A 13057-nucleotide genomic window follows, 5' to 3' on the forward strand; every position below is an offset into this window, starting at 1 on the left:
TCCTTCCCTCTCTATATTCTCCTCTTCCCTTTCTTCTCCACCTCCCCTACGCCTTCATTCCCTCACCTCTCTTTCACCTTCTTTCATTCTTCTCTCCTCTCCTCTGTGTGTGTGTGTGTGTGTGTGTCCTATTTGCTCCATCTTACCCTCTCTCATTCCTCCCTTTTCCCCTTCCTCACCCATCTCTAGCCTGCCCCCCCTGCCCCCCACTCCCCCAAGACACAATCATCCGCGAGGGCGGAAGCTATACAAACTGTCGAAGGCGCGCTGTAGCAGCTTGCTCTCTCTGCTCCACAAAAATGGTCTCTTGAGTACTCTCTGAGACTCACCAGTCGGGTTCTGATACGCTCGGAGACCTCAAGTCTTTCCTCCCTGGTGATTGCCCGCTGAAGTCTTGTTTGCTCCACCCCTCCCCTGACTGTAAGAGGTAATTGAGCATGTGGGGAAGTTTTCCTGCACATGGAGGGGTAAACAGGAGTCGAGTTGTTTGTTATATTTAGGTCAGAGAGCATCTAAGTAGCAGGCGTTTGTGCCGTACGTCTGCTCTACTAAATTCCACGTTCGATACCAAACTCACCGACTTATGCAGATGAAGAGTCACAATAACGTGGCTGAAATATGTTGACCAGACCACACACTAGAAGTTGAAGGGACGACGACGTTTCGGTCCGTCCTGGACCATTCTCAACTTGAGAATGGTCCAGGACGGACCGAAACGTCGTCGTCCCTTCAACTTCTAGTGTGTGGTCTGGTCATCACCGACCTAAGGAGGATGCGTGAAAGGATTGACAACATCATGTTCATGAGGCTAAACAAGATGGCTATCATCCCAGGTTAAGTTAGTCTCTGATGTGTTCTCCAACCCTCATTAGTGACGAATTAACTATAACTCTCCTTTTGTAGCTCACGCTAGAAAACATAGTCAACTTTCCTCTTCCTGTCTCCCAGTGGCAACAGGCTACTCTTCTTGTCAGATGTGGTGGCCTTGGTGTCCTCACAGCCTCGTTAATTGATTTACCAGTCTCCCTTTTCTCATCTTTTGTATTAAATAATCCAGTTATCATTGAAAGTTCTGATCAGTTTGATGCTCTTGCAGCACCAGTACCCAGACCAGATCCAATACAAAAGCACAAATTTCCATCTGGAACAGCGCAATGGCAGGATAATCGCTGAGGCCTTGAAGTAGTAACTTCTCCCCTCATGCAGGGGATCATCAGTTAGCAGTACCCCCATGTGTCAGTACACGCCTAGACCCAATCCTCCTGTGTACCCCACTGAGGACACTATTATTTCCAACGAGGCAGAAGCTGATAAATATGGCTTGCATGGCTTGCACTACGAAGACTGCATAACACAACACAGTTGATAATATCAGGAGAAGCGTTGCCAGCTCAGTGTCCAGCAGAGAGAGAGACCCCTCGATTTCTTCTGACTCCAAACCTTGAGAGTCCTGCACTTCCTCCAGATGGCATCACAAGATACCACATATTATATATATTTATAATACCACATATTATATATATTATATATATTCGAGTCACTTCTGGGGTGTGAGTTTTCAGTTATATATATATATATATATATATATATATATATATATATATATATATATATAAACCAAACCATCGCCAGAGAAATCCTAGTAAACAACACAGAAATCATCGATAGATACAGCGATAGCAGGCGGCTTGACGTTTGCGAGGCACTACACATCAAGAAGTCAACACCAGCAATCAACAGCCAATTATTGCACAACTATATTCTACCCACCTCAAGACTCCGCTCCAATATAGAAGCATCAAGAAATATGGACCAATAGGCTTTCTACAAACACTTCTATTCAATATCCATTGTTTCGTGTTCTGTCTTGTGTTGATGAAATTAATACCCTATTAATACTCTTGTTCTGTCTTGTGTTGATGAAATTAATACCCTATTAATACCACATTTTATTCTGTCTTGTGTTAATGCCACATCACCCCTTCCACCTCACTCAAATGTAGATATAAAATCGGAGATACGTAAGTTCTATTCAGTTGTGTATTTGTGAACTAAAGTCTTTGAAAATGTAATAAGTTTTACGAAACGCGCCCGTGTCGCGTCAGACTAGAAATAAAAATGAATTTTGGAGAATTGATTTTTGATTTACCTCCAACAGTGAAGCGTAATGTACGAAAGATTGAGAAAATTCGTGTTAGAATTATTAATCTTACTTTTTCGGTCATATTTAATAATATATATATATATATATATATAGATATATATATATATATATATATATATATATATATATATATATATATATATATATATATATATATATATATATGATCTTCCTCCACATTGGTGCCAGTGTAGAGGAAGGTCTGGCGGTTTCAGAACAGTTGGGCCATACACCGACTCGATTGTCCTCCAGATTAAGTTATAATTGGATAGTTAAAGACTAAACAGTCATGGTGATGAACACACAAAGACTTATGTGTGTGTCAACAGCCGCTGACACACTTTGTTCATCAGTGATGAATTTTGTTCATCATTCAGTGATATTGTATAACAAATTCATCAATCAATAACAGTGCATAATTATTGTATTAATTAGTATCCATGTATCAATTAATAATTTCTAATTAGTTCATCAGTCATTAACAAACAAGTTTAAATGAAAAAGACTTTAACCCCCTGATGAATGACAGCATACTATAAACAGCCTAGCCTGCCTTGTTATCTTCTTCAGTAATTAGCTAATTGGGAATCACCAAGAGAGAGAGAGAGCGAGAGAGAGAGAGAGAGAGAGAGAGAGAGAGAGAGAGAGAGAGAGAGAGAGAGAGAGAGAGAGAGAGAGAGAGAGACAGAGACAGAGACAGAGACAGAGAGAGAGAGAGAGAGAGAGAGAGAGAGAGAGACAGAGACAGAGACAGAGACAGAGACAGAGAGAGAGAGAGAGAGAGAGAGAGAGAGAGAGAGAGAGAGAGAGAGACAGAGAGAGAGAGAGAGAGAGAGAGAGACAGAGACAGGAGACAGAGAGAGAGACAGAGAGAGAGAGAGAGAGAGAGAGAGAGAGAGAGAGAGAGAGAGAGAGAGAGAGAGAGAGAGAGAGAGAGAGAGAGAGAGAGAGAGGGAGAGAGAGAGAGAGAGAGGGAGAGTCTTCTGATAATTGCAATGCCTTTTACTTTGTTTCAATCCTTAATGTGCTTTTCTCCTCCACTTGAGCACCTCTCAGCTGTTCCCTCTCTCCTTGGCCCCTCCCCCCTCCCCCATCAACCCCTCCCCCCCTCCCTCTCTCTCCCTTCTCTCACGCAATGCCAAATATGCCCGCGCTCTTCACGTAATGGGATTTCCTCTCCCCAAAGCCAGTTAAATTCTCACTGCTTCGACGAGAGATGCTGAGATATTCACCGAGATGCTCTGTCTGTGTGTGTGTGTGTGTGTGTGTGTGTGTGTGTGTGTGTGTGTGTGTCTCTCTGTGTGTGTCTATGTCTCTGTCTGTCTGTCTGTCTCTCTCTCTCTCTCTCTCTCTCTCTCTATCTGTGTGTGTGTGTGTGTGACTCTCTCTCTCTCTCTATCTCTGTGTGTGTGTGTGTGTGACTCTCTCTCTCTCTCTGTGTCTCTGTCTCTCTCTCTCGCTCTCTCTGTGTCTCTGTCTCTGTCTCTCTCTCTCTCTCTCTCTCTCTCTCTCTCTCTCTCTCTCTCTCTCTCTCTCTCTCTCTCTCTCTCTCTCTCTAAATATATATAATCAGAAAACTCTTGACCCCTAAAGGATTCGAACCCGGACAGCCAAGATCTCAATGCCCCCCTTGGCGTATCCAGTACGTTAACCACTCGGCCACACTGACTGTACAAAAGTATTGGAAATCGTTTGACCATTAACCCAATACCCGACAGCGCTCAGTGACCCTTTTGAGCACAGATATTTCATCAAATCGCTTCATCATGCTGGGGCCGCGTGGGTAGCATTTGTGCCTCAAGCATTAATGGTTCAGAAGGTGACCCTGAGTATTCTGATGTATGCTGAATGGTCGCTGAAAGGAGGAAGAGGAGGGGAGAGAGAGAGAGAGAAGAGGAGAAGTGAGAGATGTATCTGTGAGTCAGCCTTGCATGGCTGAGTTCAGACTCCCAAAGTCTCGTCCCTCTCGCATCAGCGGTAACTCGATTTGTCAATATCCTGGCGTCAGGATTCATATTTAATATACACTGACTCCGTCCACAGCAGCAGCAGCAGCAGGAGCAGCAGCAGCAGCAGCAGCAGCAGCGGCAGCAGCAGCAGCAGCAGCAGCGGCAGCAGGAGCAGCAGCAGGAGCAGCAGTGTGGTCATTCATACTCAGCTTGAACCAGAGTCACGCTGTTTCTGTACCAACTCTCACTTTAGTTCACGTGTGATGTGTCGCTATTTCATGAAGAGTCATATTATAAACATCAGTGAATGTTTATATTCCTCACTGTAAACATGGCTTAATGTTCACGTTGCTCTCTGCACTCAAGTGTCTTAATAAGAGTTTTATGTTGATAAGAGCTGCGTGAAGCAGGAGGAATGTGTATTTATATGTGATTCAAGTATATAACGACATGAGGGTAATCCTGGGATTGTTAGCATGAAATGTCTCTCTTTTGAGATAAAAAATTTCAAAAATGATTTGTTTATCTTGGTGTGAGAAAAGCCGCTTAGAAATGCCCAAGGGTGCCAGTGTCTGAGGTGGTGGTCAATTGATGGTTAGGGGTAGTTAGTAAGTTGTTTATGGCTTAATTGCGGTGGTTATATAAGTTGACTTGATCGTTTGTGGTGGCCACTTTTGGTTGTAGTTAGAGCATGTTAGTGTATAGTGATCACTGCTGTTAATTGTGGTTGTTTGATAGTAATGGTAGTTAACCATTTTGGTGACGAGTGCCGCATGCTTCCCCCTTCCCATTATACGGGAATATCTTATCTTGAGGTTATCTTGAGATGATTTCGGGGCTTTAGTGTCCCCGCGGCCCGGTCCTCGACCAGGCCTCCACCCTCAGGAAGCAGCCCGTGACAGCTGACTAACTCCCAGGTACCTATTTACTGCTAGGTAACAGGGGCATTCAGGGTGAAAGAAACTTTGCCCATTTGTTTCTGCCTCGTGCGGGAATCGAACCCGCGCCACAGAATTACGAGTCCTGCGCGCTATCCACCAGGCTACGAGGCCCTAGCCTCGTAGGAATAATTTTGTCCATTTAACCTTTTGTTCCAGTCTGTCCCATTCGTGAGTTCACGCTACATATACTCTCGTACACTCCCCTGTACGTTGGTGTACATGACTAGGTGTCGCAGAATCTGTTTGGTTCACCCTAAGTACATCTTGCTTCGCAGTGCCGTCTGGTACACCCTTAGTAGTACACCCTTGGTACACACTCTTCAGGCACACCTTTGGCACACTCCAGGTCGGGGATTGGAGAAGACTTTGGACCCCTACAGGCAGGTGAGAATACTTGAGAGACGCTAGAACTAGACACTGTAAACCCAGCGATTGACCCAGTGGATACCAGTCCCCTCTCGAACGTGGGTCTTCGGACGTGTTAAGGGGGAGCACGTCCCTCTCTGGACGTGTTAGAGGACACGTCTTCCTCTCTGGACGTGTTAGGGGGACACGTCTTTCTCTCTGGACGTGTTAGGGGACACGTCTTTCTCTCTGGACGTGCCAGGGTGGCACCCCTTCCTCTTTGGACGTGTGAAGATGCACCTTTCTGTCTCTGGACGTGTCAAAGTGTAGCTTGAATGCCTCGCCTGAGTACCAATGCCTCGTCTGAGTACCAATGCCTCGTCTGAGTGCCAATGCCTCGTCTGAGGGCCAATGCCTCGCCTGAGGGCCAATGCCTCGCCTGAATGCTTGGCCTTACGGTGTTGCGCGAGCCAATTTGGTGCCCGGTAACGTGATTAATGTCCTCGTACCACCCTGAATAACAGGGTAAACAGGCAGCTCTCGTAGGTCCTGTGATCAAGATCCCTGTGACTCCCCCCCCCCACGAGCCTAGCAGTGGGCCCAGGAGCCTTGTCTCATACCTCATGAGTGTACATCATACCTCACCGCGCCTCATAAGACGTCGTAGCTTCGAGGTATTCACTGTTATCTCTGTCTTTTGTCCTGATCGTAAGTTGTTTCCTTTCCGTTTTCTTCAAATTCAATTCATCAAAAAGTACATCTCAAGTCCACTGCTTCATACAATAATATACAGAACCGGATGCCACAGTATGATACAATACAAATTGTATAATCTTTGGATCTGTAGTTTGAAAGCATCAGGGAAATATAAAATAAAATAGGTTACATAGATTACAACTTGTATAGAAAGTCATACAGTTTATTGTATTTCGTGTTTCTGTTGTATGAGGGTATGTACCCTCATGCCCTGAGGGGTGGTACTCACCTAGTTGTGTTTGCGGGGGGATGAGCTCTGGCTCTTTGGTCCCGCCTCTCAACTGTCAATCAACTGGTGGTGGCTTCTGGTTTCTAAGGGAAGCCCCCCCCCCCGAGGGCTTCCCTTAGGGCTTCCTCTAGGGCTTCCCCTGAAGCCCAGGTTGAATAAAAAAAGAGAGAACAGCTAGACAAAACTGGCTTCCACGAATGCCATTTGTTCTCTTTTTCGAGTCTATGGGACATCACAAACTGAACTAAAATAAAACCTCCAGCTTCTCTTCATAGTTATCTGGGCCAGACTTCATCAAAGCCTACGTAAGTGTTTGCGTAAGTGCTTTCGTGAATCTGTCCCCAATACATCTTTTCTCAATCTTTGGCGGCTTTGTTTACAATTATTAAACAGTTAATGAGCTCCGAAGCACCAGAAGGCTGTTTATAACAATAACAACAGCTGAATGACAAGTTTTCATGCTTGTAAACTGTTTAATAAATGTAACCAAAGCCGTCAAAGATTGAGGAAAGATGTACACGTTTGTAAGTACCTGCGTAACTGCTTCGTGAATCTGACCCTCCCTGGCTCCCAATGGCACTCACAAGGATTCGATCTCGGGCCACCAGAGTGGCATTCCAATCCCAATATGACGTGGGGGGTCGCTGGCAAGAGTTAACAAGCTGTTCGAGAGAATTGGGATATTGAAAGCACATTTAAGAGGATAAAATAAATTAATGATTCGAATATTATTGAAGATATAAGAACGTCTTCAGATATTATAAGAACAACCTCGGATATTATAAGAGCAACTTTGTACATTATTAAAACAACTTTGAACATTATATGAACTTTGTATATAATGAACCCAAACTTAGCCTAATATAACGTATAGTTACATCAAAATAAGCCTATATACACCAGAAAGATTACAGTATATTTCGTATATACCGCCGTAGGAGTTAATGCGGCCAACCACTGGTTATATCAAACGTATATTACTTTTATATTACTGGAAACATATATAACATATATCAGCGGAAATGGAGAATGCTCTCTCTCTCTCTCTCTCTCTCTCTCTCTCTCTCTCTCTCTCTCTCTCTCTCTCTCTCTCTCTCTCTCTCTCTCTCTCTTTTTTTCTTTCTCTCTCTCCCTCTCTCTCTCCCTCTCTCTCTCCCCCCCTCTCTCTCTCCCTCCCTCCCTCTCTCTCTCTCTCTCTCTTTTTCTCTCTCTCTCTCTCTCTCTCTCCCCCTCTCTCTCTCTCCCCCCTCCCTCTCTCTCTCCCTCCCTCCCTCTCTCCCTCTCTCTCTCTCTCTCTCTCTCTTTTTTTCTCTCTCTCTCTCCCTCTCTCTCTCCCTCTCTCTCTCCCCCCCTCTCTCTCTCCCTCCCTCCCTCTCTCCCTCCCTCCCTCTCTCTCTCTCTCTCTCTCTTTTTTTCTCTCTCTCTCTCTCTCTCTCTCTCTCCCTCCCTCTCGCTGCTGATCTCGTTAATACCTTCGCTAATTCACTATGACATTTTTATTTCCAAATAATCTCTCATAATTATCCTACACACAGTTAATCCCCTGTTTATTAGGCTATTATCCTCATTATTCTCAAGAGGCTTATAGTCTTAATTCACTATTTATTTCTCTATGAAATTGGAGGACAATAACTCATTACTCATCAAATATTAGTCAACGATTAAAGTATTTGTGTTAGATTAAGCCAAGATGGAGATTTTAAGTCAATTGATCAATTTGATTATTGGGTAAAGTACCTTACAAACCTAACATTATCGGCATGAGTTAAATTTAATATTACGTGTGAGTGGGAGTTAAGCCAGTAGGATTATGTGACACATACAAGGGAGTTGGAATACAAGGAACTGGGTTAGGAATGAGGCAGGGAATGTCCTCCCCCCAACCCCTTTGGACCGTCGGGGCATCGAACGCCGACCTAGCAAGAAGCAAAGGCTCTACCAACCACTCCAAATGACTGGTAACGAAGTTTAAACTCCAAGAGAGCATTATTGTATACTGTATACACCGAGGAGTAGGGGTATAGAGCTCGGTAAAGCTTACATCACCCTTGTTATACAGTTGAGGGGCGGGTCTTGGTCCTGGGTGGTAAAACTGCTGGTTATTCAGATCAGGGAAAGGGATGGACTCACCCCTCAATTCATCAGAAGCCACTGATGAGTTCACGAGACGGGTAATCATTGATGTATTGATGATACTTGTGCAGGCGATGAGTCACAATAACGTGGCTGAAGTATGTTGACCAGACCACACACTAGAAGGTGAAGGGACAACGACGACGTTTCGGTCCGTCCTGGACCATTCTCAAGTCGATTGTCGATTCTCAAGTTGATGATACATGTTCATTAACAGCTCCGAGGCGCGACTCATCACTCAAGAACTGACAGATATGGGAGACGAGCTTGGAGATGAATCATATAGAAGGGAACTAGGAGCAGTGTGTCATTACGACTCTCTCAGTAGCAGGTCAGCAGGCGGGCGGTGATTGGCCCTTCACAGTCCAATGACCACCATGATTAGAATGATGGGGCCCCCAGTCTGGGCCCCTCTCAGTCTGGCACTGTTTCCAAGGTACAGTCGGGGGTGGGCGACCCCCCGACCCCCCCTCTCCCCCCCCTCTTCCCCCCCACAGCACAAAGTCCCTACGTAGGAGTCATTTGGAGATTTAATCAGCCGGTCCTTTAAAAATGGAGAGTTAAATGTAACAGCACAAGTAAGTGCAATTATGTACTATGCATGACAGTAGGGAAATGTACTTATTACACTTAGTATTAAACCGTACTGTTAATTCGGAGGGTGGGTTGAAGTTTATATATATATATATATATATGTCGTACCTAGTAGCCAGAACGCACTTGTCAGCCAACTATGCAAGGCCCGATTTGCCTAATAAGCCAAGTTTTCATGAATTAATTGTTTTTCGACTACCTAACCTACCTAACCTAACCTAACCTTACTTTTTCGGCTACCTAACCTAACCTAACCTATAAAGATAGGTTAGGTTAGGTTAGGTAGGGTTGGTTAGGTTCGGTCATATATCTACGTTAATTTTAACTCAAATAAAAAAAAATTGGCCTCATACATAATGAAATGGGTAGCTTTATCATTTCATAAGAAAAAAATTAGAGAAAATATATTAATTCAGTAAAACTTGGCTTATTAGGCAAATCGGGCCTTGCATAGTAGGCTGAGAAGTGCGTTCTGGCTACTAGGTACGACATTATATATATATATATATATATATATATATATATATATATATATATATATATATATATATATATATATATATATATATAGGGGTACCACCTCTGGTGCAATTGCAGGGACCCACATCCTCGAAGAAGAAAACAAAGAGCATTCAAAGACTTTGTGAATTCTCACTGAATACTTTAATCTTTTCTTCTCCTACCACCCCTATTATTTTTTATATTACATACCACCCCTATGTATATATATAAAGCAAATATTTATACTTATATAGACAAATATAAACTACTTTTTACGTTGGAATTTCTGTACATATATTTAAAAAAAAAATCCCCTAATTTCTCGCGTCAGTGAAGCATGAATGACGCAAATGATCCTTTAAAAATATAATCATTTGGTCCATATAGTCGGGAAAAAGTCAGCAAATTTCCCTGACCGCCTCCCACCCTGAAGCTACCAGTGGGGGGGCAGATTCACGAAGCAGTTACGCAAGCACTTACGAACGTGTACATCTTTCCTCAATCTTTTGACGGCTTTGGTTACATTTATTAAACAGTTTACAAGCATGAAAACTTGCCAATCAGCTGTTGTTATTGTTATTGTTGTGATCTAGTCAACACTTGAGCACCAGATCTGTGGTAAGTATCATAACTAACGCTTAAGCACCAGCTCTGTGATAGCCTTATCCAACCTAAAGAAATCTTACACGAGTATTCTACATATCTACTTCTTTTGACCATGTCGTAGCTCAGTCAATTAAGGCAGCGACTGGCTAGGATGCTCTCGGACGCAAGTTCGAATCCTCATCACGGCCCCAGTGGATTTGTTGCTACGTTATTTTCCGAACTAAACGAAATTGGCTGTACTGGTATAACACAAATTTACATAACTATTGACTAATGTAAAGGAGAAGTTATTTGTTCCAACGTACACTGTGCATGAGGAAATTTGTTACACATCAGAGTGTGTATGTACAGTTGTTAAAAAAGAACAAAACAATACAATTTACATTATTTTACTATTAAATTTACATTATTTATTACTTTATTTACATTATTTTTTTTTTTTATTTTTTATTTTTTTTTTTTTTTTTTTTTTATTTATTTATTTTATTTATTTTTATTTTATTTTATTTATTATTTATTTTTTATTTTTACATTATTTATTTACATTATTACAATTTACATTATTTCACTATTAAAAATAATACACAAAATACAATTTTATTCAACATTTCCTGTACAGCAGACTAACATTCAGCTCTCAGGGTCAGGCTACATAAAGAGCTTGCCCCAAGACACACAGCTCTTTATACTCCCCCTTCAAGACACACTAAATACAGCCTTAATCACTAGTGGGAATATTAATTACCCTCCTAAACAAGCTGCTCAAACTGTTTCAACTTGAACACTTTACTAAAACTCTTCTTCTTCTTCCCCCTTGGCCATTAATCACCCGCTAACGAGGGGGTTGGCTTTGAATCAACACTACCTAACATGGTCATTAGCGTTGGGTACAGGGTATAGGGTACAGGGTACAAGGTACAGGGTACAGGGTACAGGGTACAGGGTACAGGGTACAGGGTACAGGGTACAGGATACAGGGTACAGGGTACAGGGTACAAGGTACAGGGTACAGGGTACAGGGTACAAGGTACAGGGTACAGGGTACAGGGTACAGGGTACAAGGTACAGGGTACAGGGTACAAGGTACAAGGTACAGGGTACAGGGTACAGGGTACAGGGTACAGCCTGCATCAGACAACATCATCCTTAGCTGGAGCTTAAATAGTATAAATAAGACGGATATACTCCGTCATACTCAAGCAGTATATCCACACACCACAGGAACCTTCACTCAAGGAGAGATTACCATCAACCTAGGGTCAAAGACCTGCAAGTAAATCCCCCCTGTGAAATCCCGAGTGAATCTAAATTTTTCCGTAAGGATTTACCGTCGCTATCTTGAGCCTCAGCGGCTTGAGTAAAGCCGGTTGTTAATCATTTATTGGCAAGAGTTTTCGCGCCAGACTTGTTTGCGTTCGCGACAGACTCGACGAGAATCCGGATTGAGCGCGGAAGTGAGGGCAGGTGGTGTATTTTGAGGTGGGGAGGGAGGGAGAGGGAGGGGTTCTGTGGGTGGGTATGGGGTCCACTACCGTCTATGGGATTCGTATGGGGTCCACTACCGTCTATGAGACTCGTATGGGGTCCACTACCGTCTATGGGACTCGTATGGGGTCCACTACCGTCTATGGGACTCGTATGCGGTCCACTACCGTCTATGGGACTCGTATGGGGTCCACTACCGTCTATGGGACTCGTATGGGGTCCACTACCGTCCATGGGACTCGTATGGGGTCCACTACCGTCCATGGGACTCGTATGGGGTCCACTACCGTCCATGGGACTCGTATGGGGTCCACTACCGTCTATGGGACTCGTATGGGGTCCACGACCGTCCATGGGACTCGTATGGGGTCCACGACCGTCCATGGGACTCGTATGGGGTCCACTATCACCCAATGGCATGTCAGCCCTTCTTGAGCGTCTCTCAATGGCAGATCCATTGATCCACGAGAGAATGGGGGAGTGTCCCATTTACCTGCAGGAGGCTTTCCAAGACCACATGCCGGACTGAGGCTTGAGTACAATGGGGTCCTGGACCCACCCCATGCATGGTAATACCTGGGTTCACTTGGGAGGCGGCTGGAGGCTGCCTTTACTGTTCATGCTACAACTGCTGACTTGGCTGTTGTGTAGGAATGCTGCTATAGCTGTTTGTTCAACAAATAGAACAAGGACCTTGTGAGGGGTTTTTAGGGATTCAAGACAGACATTTGATCACATTAGCGTAGTGTAAATAGTAGATGTAGGGACAATACAAACTCAGGGATGGTAGAGAGACTGGTAGACACTGGTAGAGGTACTGGTAGAGGCACTGGTAGAGGCACTGGTAGAGGCACTATGGGTTATCTCCTGAGCTTTTCATCCACGACACTGTGACCAATAGTCCAAGGTCTCATCTATCTTAATATGCTCTCTCTCTCTCTCTCTCTCTCTCTCTCTCTCTCCCTCTCTCCCTCTCTCTCTCTCTCTCTCCCCTCATTGTTCTCAGCTCATCACCCACATTCATCAACTTATTCATCCCTCCACTCCATCATTATCATCGAATCCCATCAATTTTTCTTTAATACATTTTGGCTCATGGGTTTTCTCCTCGACAGCGACTTTCAGGCTTTCTGCGAGTGTCTGAAGAAAAATACATCTTTTCTTCCACAGTTGGGAGGGAGCAATTTAGACCCAAGATTGCAAGTCACACTTCAAAAATCTCCCCCTGATGGTGTGATTGCATTCTAACTGATCTCGAATTTTAGCAACATTTTCTCACAGGCCTGGAAGAATTATATATATATATATATATATATATATATATATATATATATATATATATATATATATATAT

This window comes from Procambarus clarkii, chromosome 60, assembly GCF_040958095.1.
Source record: "Procambarus clarkii isolate CNS0578487 chromosome 60, FALCON_Pclarkii_2.0, whole genome shotgun sequence".
Lineage (NCBI taxonomy): Eukaryota > Metazoa > Arthropoda > Malacostraca > Decapoda > Cambaridae > Procambarus > Procambarus clarkii.